This window comes from Aegilops tauschii, chromosome 7 (genome assembly GCF_002575655.3).
Source record: "Aegilops tauschii subsp. strangulata cultivar AL8/78 chromosome 7, Aet v6.0, whole genome shotgun sequence".
NCBI classification, from domain to species: domain Eukaryota; kingdom Viridiplantae; phylum Streptophyta; class Magnoliopsida; order Poales; family Poaceae; genus Aegilops; species Aegilops tauschii.
This window is the reverse complement of record NC_053041.3, coordinates 415689737-415704611: the sequence shown is the minus strand read 5'-3', so window position 1 is coordinate 415704611 and position 14875 is coordinate 415689737.

Below are 14875 nucleotides of genomic sequence, written 5' to 3'. Positions count from 1 at the left end.
GATGAAATCCACCAAGGCCTGAGACTTAACAGCAGTGCGTGGCACATATTTGAGACCATGAGGTCCAAGTTCTATAGCCCACTTAGCAATTCTCCCTGTGGCCTCTCTGTTTTGAATGATATCACCAAGAGGGGCAGAACTGACCACAGTGATGGGGTGATCGTGAAAATAATGCTTAAGTTTCTGGCTCGCCATGAACACACCATACACAAGCTTCTACCAATGCGGGTACCGCTGCTTGGACTCAATGAGCACTTCGCTGACATAATAAACCGGCCGTTGAACCGGATGTTCCTTACCCTCCTCCTTGCGCTCCACCACAATAGCCACACTGACGGCTCGTGCATTTGCCGCCACATACAGTAATAAGGGCTCCTTATCAACCGGAGAAGCAAGGACTGGGGGCTCTGCCAGCTGCTTCTTCAAATCCTCAAAAGCGGTATTAGCTGCATCATTCCATACAAAGTTATCAGTTTTCTTCATCAACTGATATAATGGCATGGCCTTCTCATCCAAACGGCTTATAAACCGGCTTAAAGCAGCGATGCGACCCGCCAAACGCTGAACGTCATTTATACACGCCGGCTTAGCCAGGGAGGTGATGGCCTTGATCTTCTCCGGGTTAGCTTCAATGCCTCTGTCAGAAACCAAAAAACCCAAGAGTTTGCCTGCAGGAACACCAAAGACACACTTGGCTGGGTTAAGCATCATCTTGTAGACCCGGAGATTATCAAAGGTTTCCCTTAAATCATCTATCAGGTTTTCCTCTTTTATGGACTTAACCACAATATCGTCCACATAAGTGTGAACATTGCGCCCAATCTGTTTATGAAGACAGTTTTGTACACAACGCTGGTAAGTCGCCTGTGCACACTTGAGTCCAAAAGGCATAGACACATAGCAGAAGGCTCCAAAGGGAGTGATGAACGCCGTCTTCTCCTGGTCCTTAACTGCCATCTTAATCTGATGATATCCGGAATAAGCATCCAAGAAACTTAAGCGTGCACAACCTGCCGTAGCATCAATGATTTGATCAATACGGGGGAGGGCAAAAGGATCAGCCGGACACGCCTTGTTTAAGTCCGTGTAGTCCACACACATCCGCCAAGTGCCGTTCTTCTTGAGTACGAGCACCGGGTTAGCTAACCACTCTGGGTGAAAGACTTCAACGATAAACCCGGCCGCCAAGAGCCGGGCCACCTCTTCACCAATAGCTTTCCGCCTCTCTTCATTAAACCGCCGAAGAAACTGCCTGACCGGCTTAAATTTCGGATCAACATTGAGAGTATGCTCAGCGAGTTCTCTAGGTACACCTGGTATGTCAGAAGGTTTCCATGCGAAGATGTCCCTATTCTCACGGATGAACTCGATGAGCGCGCTTTCCTAGTTTCATCAGCCGATTTAAATTTCATTGCCGGCTCTTGTTCTGTAGTTGGCTTTTTCAGAGAGGTCATATCTGTTGGGTCAACATTGTCTTTGTAAAACTTCAACTCCTCTGTAGCACACACAGATTCTGCATAAGCCGCATCGCCTTCCTCACACTCCAGAGCCACTTTCCGACTGCCGTGAACTGTAATGGTCCCATTGTGACCCGGCATCTTGAGCTGCAAGCACACATAACACGGCCGTGCCATGAACTTGGCGTAAGCCGGCCGTCCAAATATAGCATGGTATGGACTTCTTATCTTGACCACCTCAAAGGTCAATTCTCCACCATGTAGTTGTTCTCATCACCAAAGGCCACTTCCAATTCGATCTTGCCGACTGGATAAGCCGATCTACCAGGTACCACACCATGGAAGATAGTGTTTGACTGGCTAAGGTTCTTATCAACCAACCCCATACGGCGAAAAGTCTCATAATAGAGGATGTTGATGCTGCTGCCTCCATCCATGAGCACCTTTGTGAACTTATATCCTCCCACTTGAGGAGCCACCACTAAGGCCAAGTGGCCCGGGTTATCCACCCGGGGGGGTGATCCTCCCTACTCCACACTATAGGCTGCTCAGACCACCGCAAGTAGCATGGGATCGCCGGCTCAACAGCATTCACTGTCCTCTTATGAAGCTTCTGATCTCGCTTACACAGACTGGTGGTAAACACATGATACTGTCCACCGCTGAGCTGCTTTGGATTGGTCTGATAACCCCCCTGCTGCTGCTGATGACCCTGGCCAGACTGCTGATTAAAGCCCCCTTGACCGTTCTGAGGACCGGAATTTGAGCCGCCGCCTGGTCCATGAAAGCCGCCGCCGCCTGAGCCGCTGCCCGGGTCATTGTAATTCTTAAAGGCCTTCATGATCGCACAATCCTTCCACAGGTGAGTCGCTGGCTTCTCTCTAGAGCCATGCCTTGGACAAGGTTCATTCAACAGCTGCTCCAGCGTCGGACCTGACCCGCCGCCTCGGGGAGGGGGCCTCCCCTTGCGTCGCTGGTTATTACCTTGTGAGCTGGCGTTGGCTACAAACTCTAGGCTGCCATCGGCCTTGCGCTTGCCTCCTCCTTGGTTCCCCGGGTTAAACTGAGGACCCTTGCCATTGCCGTTCTTCTTTCCCTTCCCTGTCCTTTCATCATCTGAAGGGGGATCCTTGGTACCATCAGAATCGGCGTACTTGACAAGAGCTGCCATTAGTGTACCCATACCACTGCAGTCACGTTTAAGCCGCCCGAGTTTCATCTTCAGGGGCACAAAACGACAATTCTGCTCCAGCATTAAAACCGCTGAGCCGGCATCCATCTTGTCTGACGAGTGTATGATCTCCTTAACCCGGCGAACCCAATGTGTCGTAGACTCACCCTCCTGCTGCTTACAGTTAGTCAAATCCACGATTGACATAGACTGCCTACAGGTATCTTTGAAGTTTTGGATGAACCGGGCTTTCAGCTCAGCCCAAGACCCAATGGAATTCGGTGGTAGCCCTTTCAACCAAGTGCGGGCAGTCACATCTAACATCATGGTGAAATACTTAGCCATGGCCGCCTCACTGACCTCCAGCAGCTCCATAGCCATCTCATAACTCTCGATCCAGGCTGCAGGCTGTAAGTCTGCTGTGTAATTAGGCACCTTCCTAGGGCCTTTGAAGTCCTTGGGTAGACGCTCATTGCGGATAGCTGGTACTAAACAAGGGACGCCCCCAGTCCTGGTGGGGATACCCACATCGATGGAAGTCGTCGGATAAGCCGGGGGGGTCTGGTAAGCCGTCAATTGAGGCACTTGCTCTGCCTCTTGCCGTGCTCTGTCCTGGTCTGCTGCGTGAAAGGCTCCATTATGAACCGGGCCGTGGCCAGGGGGCGGGTCATGGCGTCGGACGTTACTTGAGCCGGTTGCTGAGACCATGTGCCGGCTGTAACTCGGGCTCTGGCCTGGACGAGGGGTCGAGTGGATCCTGTCCCGGCTGTAGGAGTACGCCTCTTGCTGCGCCAGTGCTGTCTGAAGGAGTTCCCTGACCCGGCGGGTTTCAATAGCCGTCGGAGAGTCGCCGTCGACTGGGAGAGCCGCCAGCCGGGCTGCCGCAGCGACCATGTTCTCCAGTGGGTTATTATAATGACCCGGGGGTATTGGCACGTACTGAGGCGGGGCAGGGGGCACCTGGGGAGGCCCCATCACCATTGGCTGAATAGGGGTTCCAGACCCGGGCACTATGACCCCTGGCGGGTTACTAGATCCTGCACCTGGCGTGTTGAAGAGATTGCGTGGATCGTAAACCGGAGGGAGTCGAGATTGGGTCTTTTGATGCCTCCTTCTCATGACCTCATTGGACGCGTTTTGATCCATCGTGAGTTGGAGGGACCGCGCCTGGATCAACTGAGTTTGGGCCTCGAGAGCCGCCCTCTTCGCAGCCAACCTGATCCCTTCCGCTGCAAGCTCCTCCTTAGCTTTCACTAGATCCAATTTTAACTGTGCCACCTCCGCATCATGCTGAGCTTGATCCGCCGGGTCAACCGTGGCGGTTAACAGGGCCGTCATCTTGTCCGTGAGATCCATCAGTACCTGAGCCGGAGAAGGCACCGGGTTTCCCGCTCCAGCAGCGGGGTTCTGAACAGGCTGCGCACCAGCCATAAAAACTCCAACCTGACTTGGCGGCTCAAATAGGTCCGGAATACTGTCACCCTCGGAACAACCCATGAGCTTGCCATCTTGAAGTTGGTATAACGAGTTTGACTCATCGGTGGCCGACTCGCCGTCAGAGCCGGCGGCCGTCTCATCACCAGATCCAGATCGATCAGAGAGTCCTCCATGGATACACCCCACAAAAGCATGCCTTAAGGCAGGCCGGGCCCGGGCGGGTCGCGCACGCTGAGCCGTCTCGATGAGATCGACGCAGAGACCCGGCTCAGGGCCCGGCTCACCAATCTTGCCAATGAAAACATGAATTCCGCCGAAGGGGATCCGGTACCCGTACTCAATTGAGCCGGCGTCGGGGCCCCAGTTTGCATCGTCGATGTAGAGCTTGCCGCGACGACTCTTGGTCATCCGGCCCACAGCGTATCCCTTGAGCCCTTCGAAGCTGCCCTTCAAGAACTCAAATCCACCGTGCGCTGGCCCCACGGTGGGCGCCAACTGTCGTGGAATTGTCACGGCAGATGTCCTTGAGTTAGGACTTAGTCGTGGAGCCATCGCAGCTAGGAAGCTTGAAGGGGTTAGTGCGGGACAAGGAACACGAGGGTTTATACTGGTTCAGCCCCTTACGGTGAAGGTAAAAGCCTACGTCCAGTTTGATGTGGTATTGATTAGGGTTTCGATAACCAGGGAGCTAAATTGCTATGCCCGGCTCTCGATGAGATTGTTGTCGCCCTTCAACTGCTGCCGGGTCGTCCCTTTATATAGGGAGGCTGACGCCCAGCAGCCCTCAGAGTCCCGGTCGGCTCATAAGAGTGTCCGGCTCGGACTCTCAACTATACTTGCCTTACACTACAAGCTCTACCATAATAATGATTGTAACTCTGGGCCTTAAGTCATATCCGGGTCTTAAGCCCATCTCTGGCCCATCGTCTTCAGGCTTGGCCCCGGGCTTCTGGTAATGACCATTAGAGTAACCCGGCCCCTCCTGGCGGGTGACTCTAAGGTCTATATCCTCAACAGATACCATCTTGGGCTTCCGCGAATCTTGGGTGGAGTCTGACCAGATGGTCTCCTGATCATCTCTCCTCTAAGCTCCCCAATAGCATAAAGCACTTGCTTGAAGTACCTAGAGATGGTCTCCATTGATCTCCTGAACATGTTGTGAATGACCCTGAACCTCTGGTTATGGCCAACAACATGGAGGAACATGGCCGCTTTCTCTTCGACACTGGTGTTGATGCTATCTTGTAGCAGCCCCTTGCTCCTGAAGGTCTCGACAAGCCTGGCAAATGGTACTCTTTTCATCCTAAGCATCCACAGAGCCTCGACGTCATTGCAGTTGTAGATGTAGTTCAGATTTTGGATCCTCTCCTGTTCCCGGGGAAACAATGGACCATAGCGGATCAAACATCTCCCAGCACGACGAACAGCTCTCTGGTGCATGAACATGACCCATGCATGAATCACACTAATCAGTGCTGCTGCCTGGATTATCAGCCTCATCCGTGCGTCCATAACCTAGTCGACATTGACGGTTCGTTCAGTGGGAAATCGATCATACACCTAGCTTAACGGCCTAACCGCTGAGCTAACAAAGGGGGGAGGGGGTGCTGCTTACCGGCATCGGAGACGGGGACGGCTTAGGGGGAGCCATGGCACAGACTAGGTCGACCAGACGATGGCCAACAGCAAGGGGAGCACCAGATCCGCCGCAAACGTCGCCACCTCTTTCGCCGCAGTCGCCTATAGCGCAGATCTGAAATCGCAGCCGCCGCCGGTGGTGAGGCAGTAGGAAAGAAAGGGGGGCAGTGGCTATGGGTGAGCAAGTGAAAGGAGGTGAGGCTAATTTGGCACCGGGACGGCGCGCCAGATTTCCATCTCCCGCCACCCCCTCGCCCTCGCCCTCGCCTCGCTCCCGCCCGTGCGACCTCGCGCCGCACTCAGCCTGGCTCGCGAGAAAGTGACGATCCGAGCGTTTCCAGCGAGCCAGGCTCTGGGCTGCTTTGAGAAGCGTGCGATGCAGGCCCAACAGAAAAACCAGGCAACCAAATGGGCCTCTCCCTTCCCGCGCGGGCCTGATTGGGCTCGATGCGGGCAACCAAACACGCCCTTGGTGTTGGCATCTCCTTCCTTGAGTTTTTTCACTCTGGGCACATTTGTTTCTTTCTTGCCCGAACTAGGGCTGCAAGATAAAGGCGATCATTTCTGCCCACCAGACACCACCATACGATTGGATTGGTTTCCGTACGTGTTGACATCTGAGGCTGCACACCTCCGCCGCGGTCGTCGTCGTCATCGTGGACTCGTGGTGACATATATGAGGCATGCTGCACCCACCCATTACTGTGACGAGTAGTTGCCGTGTTTCCAGGTCAATCCATTGGCTCCGTTGAACATAATATACGTATCTCGTAAAGATCAGACACGCGTGAGTGCGCCCGGTAGATACTAGTATAAAACATCAGTTGGCCGGCCGCCGTCTAGTTAGTGTATCAATTGGACTTCTTCTCAGCTAATTTTTAGTCTTGGGAGAGGGACGGTCTTCGCCAATGCTAGGGCGACAAGGCAGAAGGGAACAAGGAGGCCCCCGGGGCGAGCCTGCCTGGGTGTGTATCCGTTGCGCGGTTGCGGAAACAGCTGGTGCCATTACTAGCCGATGTTGACCTAACATGACCCTCCTCCTGCACTAATTAATGGTCAGCTGCCAGCCATCAGCAGCAGATCTATTGACAAAACAAACTTCTTAATGATCGGCTCAGCAGTCCTCCCGAGCCAGATCAGGTGAGCAACTAGATTTCCCACTTGGTGATTTGCAGCGCCACAACAATTGAGTAGCATCCTGGATCGAGGGGTGTCGGCCGCGAGCTGGCTTTCGGCTGATCTGCCGCTCTGCATTATCCCCTGAGATTTCGCAAAAAGAAAACGAAAAATCATCCCCGAGGACTGAGGTGTACCCGCCCGTCCACCCGCCGGACGATGCCACCGTCCACCCGCCGGACGATGCCACTCACTCTCTCCCGCTCGCAGCTGCTGCTTTCGCGACTGACAGCAAGAAACTAACTGGTACTGCCACGGAACCTCGGCGGTTATTTTGGGAGTATGTTTATCATCCACAATCAGCCCTGATCACCGTAAAAAGACGACGACGCGGTACGGCGGTATGCGGTTCGTCTCGCTGTTCTGTTACCCAAATCAGCATGGCTGGCTTCACATGCTGCCGCCGCCTCTCTGCCCCGGGTTTCCGACTCTAGCTTTCGCGTGGGCTGTCGTCGTTGCGTGACACGAAGCAGCTACGTCCACGTCACCAGCTCTATCCTTCAGACGATCCGGTGACACGCCGGCCCTGTCGACAAGCGACTTGCAAGTGGGTCCCCACATGCTCCCGCTTCCCACCTGTCAGTCGGCGGGCACAGGTCTCCCGCTGGTGTACCGGGAAAGCGCCTTCCAGGCTAGCTAGCTCAGAGCTAGCGCCGCACGCTCCCACGCGGCGCGTGGGCCCACGCTCCCCATGTGCCAGCCCACCCCCCACGCCGAGCCGAGGTCCGCCTGCCGTGCCAAGACCGGGTCCACGAGCCCCGCCGGCGGTCAACCGTGGCCCCACGTGGCGGAAACCGCAGGCCTCCGCGCATCGGACGCCGTGGACCTTGCGGGGCCCACCCCACGGCGCCGGGCGCACACGCCGTCCAAAGCTGTCGCCCGCTTCTCGGGTCCTCTTTTTCTTTTGCTTTGCTTTTCTATTCTTTTCTTGTCTTATTATTGTTTGCCTCTTTGCTATTTGGTCTCCCGTAGTTTCAGTGATTTGCTCCAGCGTCCCTGGCTGAAAAACTGTGATCAACTTTTCTCCCGTTTGGAACACGGTTGTTGACCACGGCTAGCGTTGGAGGACTTTGTAGCAGGGGAGAAAAATGTGGCAGATCGTGATCCACAATCGGAATTTCAAATGCTTACTTTTTCTTTGAAAACTTTCTCTTTTTTTTGCCGGGTAAAAGGGAGTTTTATTGCAAAGTCACAGTGTTACAATCGAAAGGCCAAAGATCCTCAATACATGATAGAACCGAATGAACCCACACAGCCCTGATTCTCTCCGTGCGGCTATAGTTTGCCAACCGATCTGCAACACTATTCTGACTACGGTGTAATTTCTGAGGTAAAAACTCCCTTTCCTTCATCAACTCTTTAATCTCCAGTACCAAATGCCCATATGCTGATTTGGTGAGGCCATCAGTAGCCAACACTGAAAGACCAATCGCCGAGTCCGACTGCACCACCACCGGAAGTACTGTGTGTTGGATGGCCAAAGCCATACCCTGCATGATAGCATGGATCTCCGCCTCCAAAGCATCATTACAGTTAAACATGTAACGATAAGCCGCTAACAAATCCGTACCTGACCCATCTCTCAACACGATTCCGGTCGCCGCCGAACCGTCTGCCTCTCGGAAAGAACCGTCAACGGAAAGCGCGACAGTCCCTGGCCCAGGAGCCGGCCATGGTGGCAATGGTTGTTTGAACTGAGTGTCGGTCTTCTGTTCCGAGACCGACATTTTGCCTTTTATTATTTCTTCCGTGGTAAAGCGACTAGCGAGCCGAATGGACTTGTAGTAGCTGTCCAGATACTCCACTGTTGCCCCCACCGCCGGTAAATCCTTGCCATGTGAGCAATCGTTCCGCAGCTGCCATATACGCCAGAGCAGCATGATCACCATGTCACGAACCTGATCAGAGCATTGAGTGAGCAGATTCAGGAGCCATTCCTTACCGGTATTGATCAGCAAATTATCCGACGGGAGAGGCCATCTAGCTCGCATGTTTATCCACAGAGAACGCGCATGATCGCATGTGATTAAAGCATGGAACTCATTCTCCTCCTCCACACCACATAGCGGGCAAGTAGACCGCTTAGAAACATGTCTGTACATTTTGCATGCCGCAGTCGATAGTGCCCCGGCCACCACCTTCCAAACCGCTATCTTCATCTTCTGTTTCACCGATGCTTTCCAAACACAGTTCCAAATTGATCTCCTACCGTTTGGTGCTTCTGAAGATGATCCTCCTGCAAAGGCATCATCATGAGCACTTGTAGCCAATTTATAGGCACTTTTTACTGAAAACCATCCATTCTTCTCCGGGAACCAGGATATAAAATCGCAGCGCTGCCTTGGGGACGTTCTTATTTTCAGAATGTGATCAATGTCCATCTGCCAAAAATGCTGTGACAGCCTATCCATCCGCCATGCACCGTTCCCATCTAGGAAGTCAGAAACTCAGTTTAGGCGGGACGTGCGCTTTGGTGTCATAGGCCGGAAAGACGATGCCCTCGGGATCCATGGATCCCTCCAGGTTCTTATATTTGAACCATTCCCAACTCGTCAAATAATTCCTGTTTTTAACAACTCAAGGCCATGGAGGATACCTTTCCAGACCGCCGACCCATGGTTGGGGAAAACCGTATCCAACAGGTTGCCTGAGGGATAGTACTTGGCCTTCAACAATTTGGCACAAAGGCTGTCCGGAGTATCAATGAGACGCCAGGCCTGCTTAGCGAGAAGCGCCTGATTAAACGCTCTCATATCTCTGAACCCCAAGCCACCCATTGCCTTTGGTAACCTCATTTTATCCCAACCGAGCCACGCCATCTTGTTCTTTCCTTTCTCAACACCCCACCAGTACTGACGCATCAGCTGGGTCAACTCATCACACACCGAAGCTGGGAGCTTAAATACACTCATGACGTAAGCTGGGATTGCCTGGGCAACAGATTTTATCAGGATCTCCTTATTACCAGATGACATATACTGTTCGCTCCAGTCAATCAATCTCTTCCTTAATCTATCTTGAACCGTTTCAAATTTTCCTTTATTCGTCCTACCTTCGGGCACCGGCAAGCCAAGGTACTTAGGCTCAAAAACCTCCTGTTCAATCTCCAGAATTCTCTTCACCTCATCCACCACCGCAAGCAAGCAGGAGTCTGAGAAAAGGATGGAACACTTTGCTGGATTAATTAACTGGCTCGTGGCCAGCGCATAGATGTTCAACAAACCATTCACCATGTGTGCCTGCTGTTCTGAGGCTTCGAAAAACAAGAGTGGATCATCTGCAAATAGTAGATGTGGAATCTCTGGGGCCCTTCTACAAATTTTCACCCCTTTAAGACCATCCTCAGTCATCGCTTTATTTAACAGTGCAGACAATGCATCAGCAATGAAGAGGAATACAAAGGGGGATAAAGGATCACCTTGACGTAGCCCTCTCGACGGGGTGAAAGACTCTAAGATCTTGCCATTGAACTTCACAGAATATCTTACTGACGAAACACAAGCCATAACAGGGGAGATCCATGCATGTGAAAAACCCCATTTGTGTAAGGCCCTCTCCAGAAACCCCCAATCAACTCGATCATATGCTTTAGATAGGTCGAGCTTGTAGGCACAAAGAGCAGGATCATTTTCCTTTAAAGACTGAATATGATGTATGCATTCAAAAGCAATTATTGAATTATCTGTGATAAGTCTCCCAGGAACAAAAGCACTCTGATTTTCAGAGATCAGCTCCCCAAGCAGGGGTCTCAACCTATTAACCATGCACTTTGAAACAATTTTATAAACCACATTGCAAAGACTAATTGGGCGAAAGTCTTTTAATTCTTGTGGATGCTGAATTTTCGGAATCAACACTATCGTCGTTTCATTAACCCCCTCGGGCATGGTACCACTGGCAAAAAACTTCTGTACTGCACCAATGATATCCTTTTTCAACTCATCCCAGTTTCTCTGGTAAAATCGGGCCGGAAAACCATCAACGCCCGGAGCTTTGAGCGGCCCTATTTGGAATAAAGCATCTGGGATTTCCTCTTCTGAATATGGTGCATCAGGAGCAATGTTCATTTCTGGGCTGACTTTTGGAAGAATGCAGTCCAGAACCGCAGAATAATCAAGGGTTGGGTCCTTAGTGTAAACTTCTTTAAAGTAAGAGGATGCCATTCTCTCCATATCAGTTGGAGCATTACACCAGGTCCCATATGATTTCCGTAGGCGTTGGATATAATTCCTTCGCGCCCTCCACACCGCCCGGCGGTGGAGATACTTAGTGTTGCGTTCTCCCTCCTTAAGCCACGTGATACGTGACCTTTGGAGCCACATCATCTCCTCCCAGTAGAGGAGTTCATCAAGTTGGTTCATCTTGAGTCGAATTTGAGACCGATCCGCCCCTGCCAACTGTAGCTCAGCTAGCTGAACACGCAAGGCCTCAATCTCCTTTATTACATTGCCAAAGTTTGCTCTACTCCATGCCTTTAAATCCCTCATGAGTTGTTTCAGTGCTGCGGCAACCGAACCTAGGTCGCCTAGTTGAGGGTTTCCAGCCCATGATCGTGACACCACCTCAGCTAGCGCCGGGTGTCTTTCCCACATAATTTCATAACGCGGGGCTTGTCCACGCTGCCGGGACATCTGAACGCCACCCATATGAATTAGGACTAGGCTATGATCAGAACACGGTGTCGCCAAATGTACCACCTGTGTAGCTGGGAAGAGGTCACGCCACGCCTCATCCGCACATGCACGATCAAGTCTAACTTGCACATTACGATCCCTTCTTGTCCATTATTGTATGTTTAAGGTACCTGAGAATCCCAGATCCTCAAGTTCACATAGCAGCAAGCAGTCCCTGAAGGCTAGCATTTGCGTTTCTGATCTCAAAGTCCTGGAAAGATGCTCATGTTGCCACATAGCTTCGTTGAAATCTCCAAAACCAACCACGGATCCTGCGAGCTTGCCCTGAGCCGAGCTAGATGATCCCACATTAGGTGTCTGTTTTCCGTTCTAGGCTCTCCATACACAAAGGTTCCTCTCCATGAGGTCCCACCACCCACATCATCGACATGAACATCAATATAGCGACTGCACGAATCCAAGACAATCACCTTAAGGGTTTCATCCCAAAAGAGGGCCAAACCACCACTTCTTCCATCCGAACTCACACCATGGAATCCTTTTAATCCCAATCTCCACTTCAGCTTTTCCATTCTCACTACATCTTGCCTAGTCTCGCTTAAGAAGACTAGACTGGGGACGTTGGCTTTAGTGAGGGCCAACACCTCTCGAACTGTCCCCCCCCCGGGCAGTTCCATGCGAGGATATTCATTGTGTCCAGCGGTCCTCCTCGAGAGAGGCCGCCGATATCTCATTGTTTCCACCTTCCTTCGAAATTTTCAGCCGTTTGTTGCTTGAGTCACTACTCGCTGGCGAGTTATTCTCTCTAGCATCCACCCCACCTCCATCAGTTAGAGCCAACAAAGCTTTAGGAGCACCTGAGACGCTATCAAGCCCCGTCCCAGCAACATCCATATTCAGACATTTCCTTGCATCCTTGTCCACCTCATCCTAGCCACAACCTGTTTCAGAGGGCTTGTCGCCGTATCAAGGGTTTCAGGGTCGGTAGCCTCCTTTCTTAGCACTGACGGAGTTGGCTGGCCATCCACTTTGCCCGCCGGCCGGGGGCCAGGTCGTCTTGCAGGCGCACTCTGTCCTGGCCTAGACGACTCGTCCTCATATAACCAATCTCCATACTTCATCTGTTTCTTGTCGTGTATACCTAGCCCACACTCCTTATGATCATGGCCTATCAATCCACACACTTTGCAAAAACGAGCTAGTTTCTCGTAGCGAGCAAAGTACACCTGCCTCTCCTTTGCTCGCACAATACTGACAAACTTGGTGAGGGTTTTTTTTATGTTGTGATTAACCCTAATCCTCACATAATCACCCCTCGTATTACCATTCAGCCGCATCTCCAATATCTCCCCAACTCCCTTCAGTAGCTTCTCAACTATGTGATCCTTACAGTAGGGGTCCGGGAGCTTGTGCATCTGGAGCCATATCGGCATGTGATCAAACACCACCTCTTCCGCACGACTGAATCCATCGTACGTGCACAATAGTACCACCATATTGCGGAACAACCATGGCCCTTGCTTCATGATCCTCTCCCAGTCTCCCAAGCACGAGGCCTGGATGACAAATCTGTTCGACCCGACCGGGCGGAATCTAACACTCTGCGCAGGGTTCCACGCCGCCCGCATCTCCTTGTAGAAAGCCGACGGCGAGAAGGTTTTGTCGGTATGAACCCTAGCAAGGGCTAACCAAAGAACGCCCTCTTTGATTTCCAGGTCATCATCATCAATCTCCGCATCATCAAATTCTTCCTCATTGATATCCAGTTGGTCGAAGAAGTTTTCCAAATAGGGATCTGCAGTTGCACCACCGCCGCCGCCATAACCACCCCTACCGCCGCCGTCATTGGTCGCCGAGTTCGCATCCGAGGAGGAAGCCATCTCGACCGAGTCGCCGTAGTGCAGGGTAATTCCCCTGCAAGGATCGCCGGGATCGGATGTAGGACTCTGAGGGGACGAGTCGCCTCAGAGGAGAAAAACCCTAGTCGCGAGAGCTAGGTTCTTCGAAAACTTTCGATCTATTCTCAGCTACTAAGATACGTAGTAAAAAAACATCAGAAGTAAAAACTACATCCAGATTTGTAGACTATGTGACGAGGACTACAAGCATTGAAACGAGTCAAAGATGTGTCTTTTGTAGTAAACCGTTGGAAAATTATCGTGTTAAGACTCTACAGGAGACTCTACAGGGCCAAAGACCAGAACGACAATAACCATCGATGAAAAGAAGTATTGATCGGAAATATTCAACTTGTAGAGACAAATATAGACGAACGGAAGACCAGATCCACATGGATCGATCGAAAACAAAGGCTGCCTAACGGATCCCGCGAGATCCACCTGAGACAAACATCAACACGCCCTCCAACGAAGCTAGAATGACTACCAAGATGGCGGCTAGGCGGGGGGATCTTATTCCATCTTCAGAGAGTTGTCGCTGCCTCGCCTCTACAAGCATAACACAAACCCTAACAAAAAACTCAAAAAGCATAAAAAATACTGGATGAATGGACAGTAATATTTCTTTTAACATATGAAAATAGGGGCGAGAAGAGTCAGCTACTATAATTTTTACGAAGTATAATGGGATATATATATATATATATATATATATATATATATATAATATTACGCGCTATTCGTCACCCTGGGTGAGGAATAGTTAATCTTCACCCCCTCTCTATTTTGACGTCAATACACCGTATTTTTAGGTTTTGTAAATTTTGTCTTATTTCATACTAAAAAGAGAACGTAAGAAAATATATACTCGCCGTAAAAAATATTTTATGTTATGTAAAATTACGAACGTAAAAACATAGTGTAAAACATACATAAAATGCGATATTTCTGGTCTTATAACCTTTTTTTGTTTTCTTATACCAAATTTTACGTAGTGAATCAATATGAATGTAACTATTTGTATTCCAAACGTAATTTATTTATGAAGCGATCGTAAGATTACCTCGGGTGAAAAATAACTTATTCTGCATCCAGAGTGATGAATAATATTACTATATATATATATATATATATATATATATGTATGTGCCTTGTTTGATCTTTTGTTGGTGCAACCTCCCCCCTTTTTATTCTTCTTATTCTTGCACCATTACTCCCTTGTATTATGGGCTAGTTTGGTTTGAGACATGGTGTTGAGGGCACCACAACCATAGACAAGACTCCAACAATTATAAGTCCAATGACAAAAAGTCGCGTCAAACCAATAAGTGACTAGGTGAATGCTAACTTAAGAGCATCTACAGCCAGGCGCCTCAAACCCTCCTTAAACGTCCGGGCGGGCCGCCCGGTCACTAACTGGTCACGTTTTTTCGACCCAGACGAACGCCTCAAACGGGCCTCAAA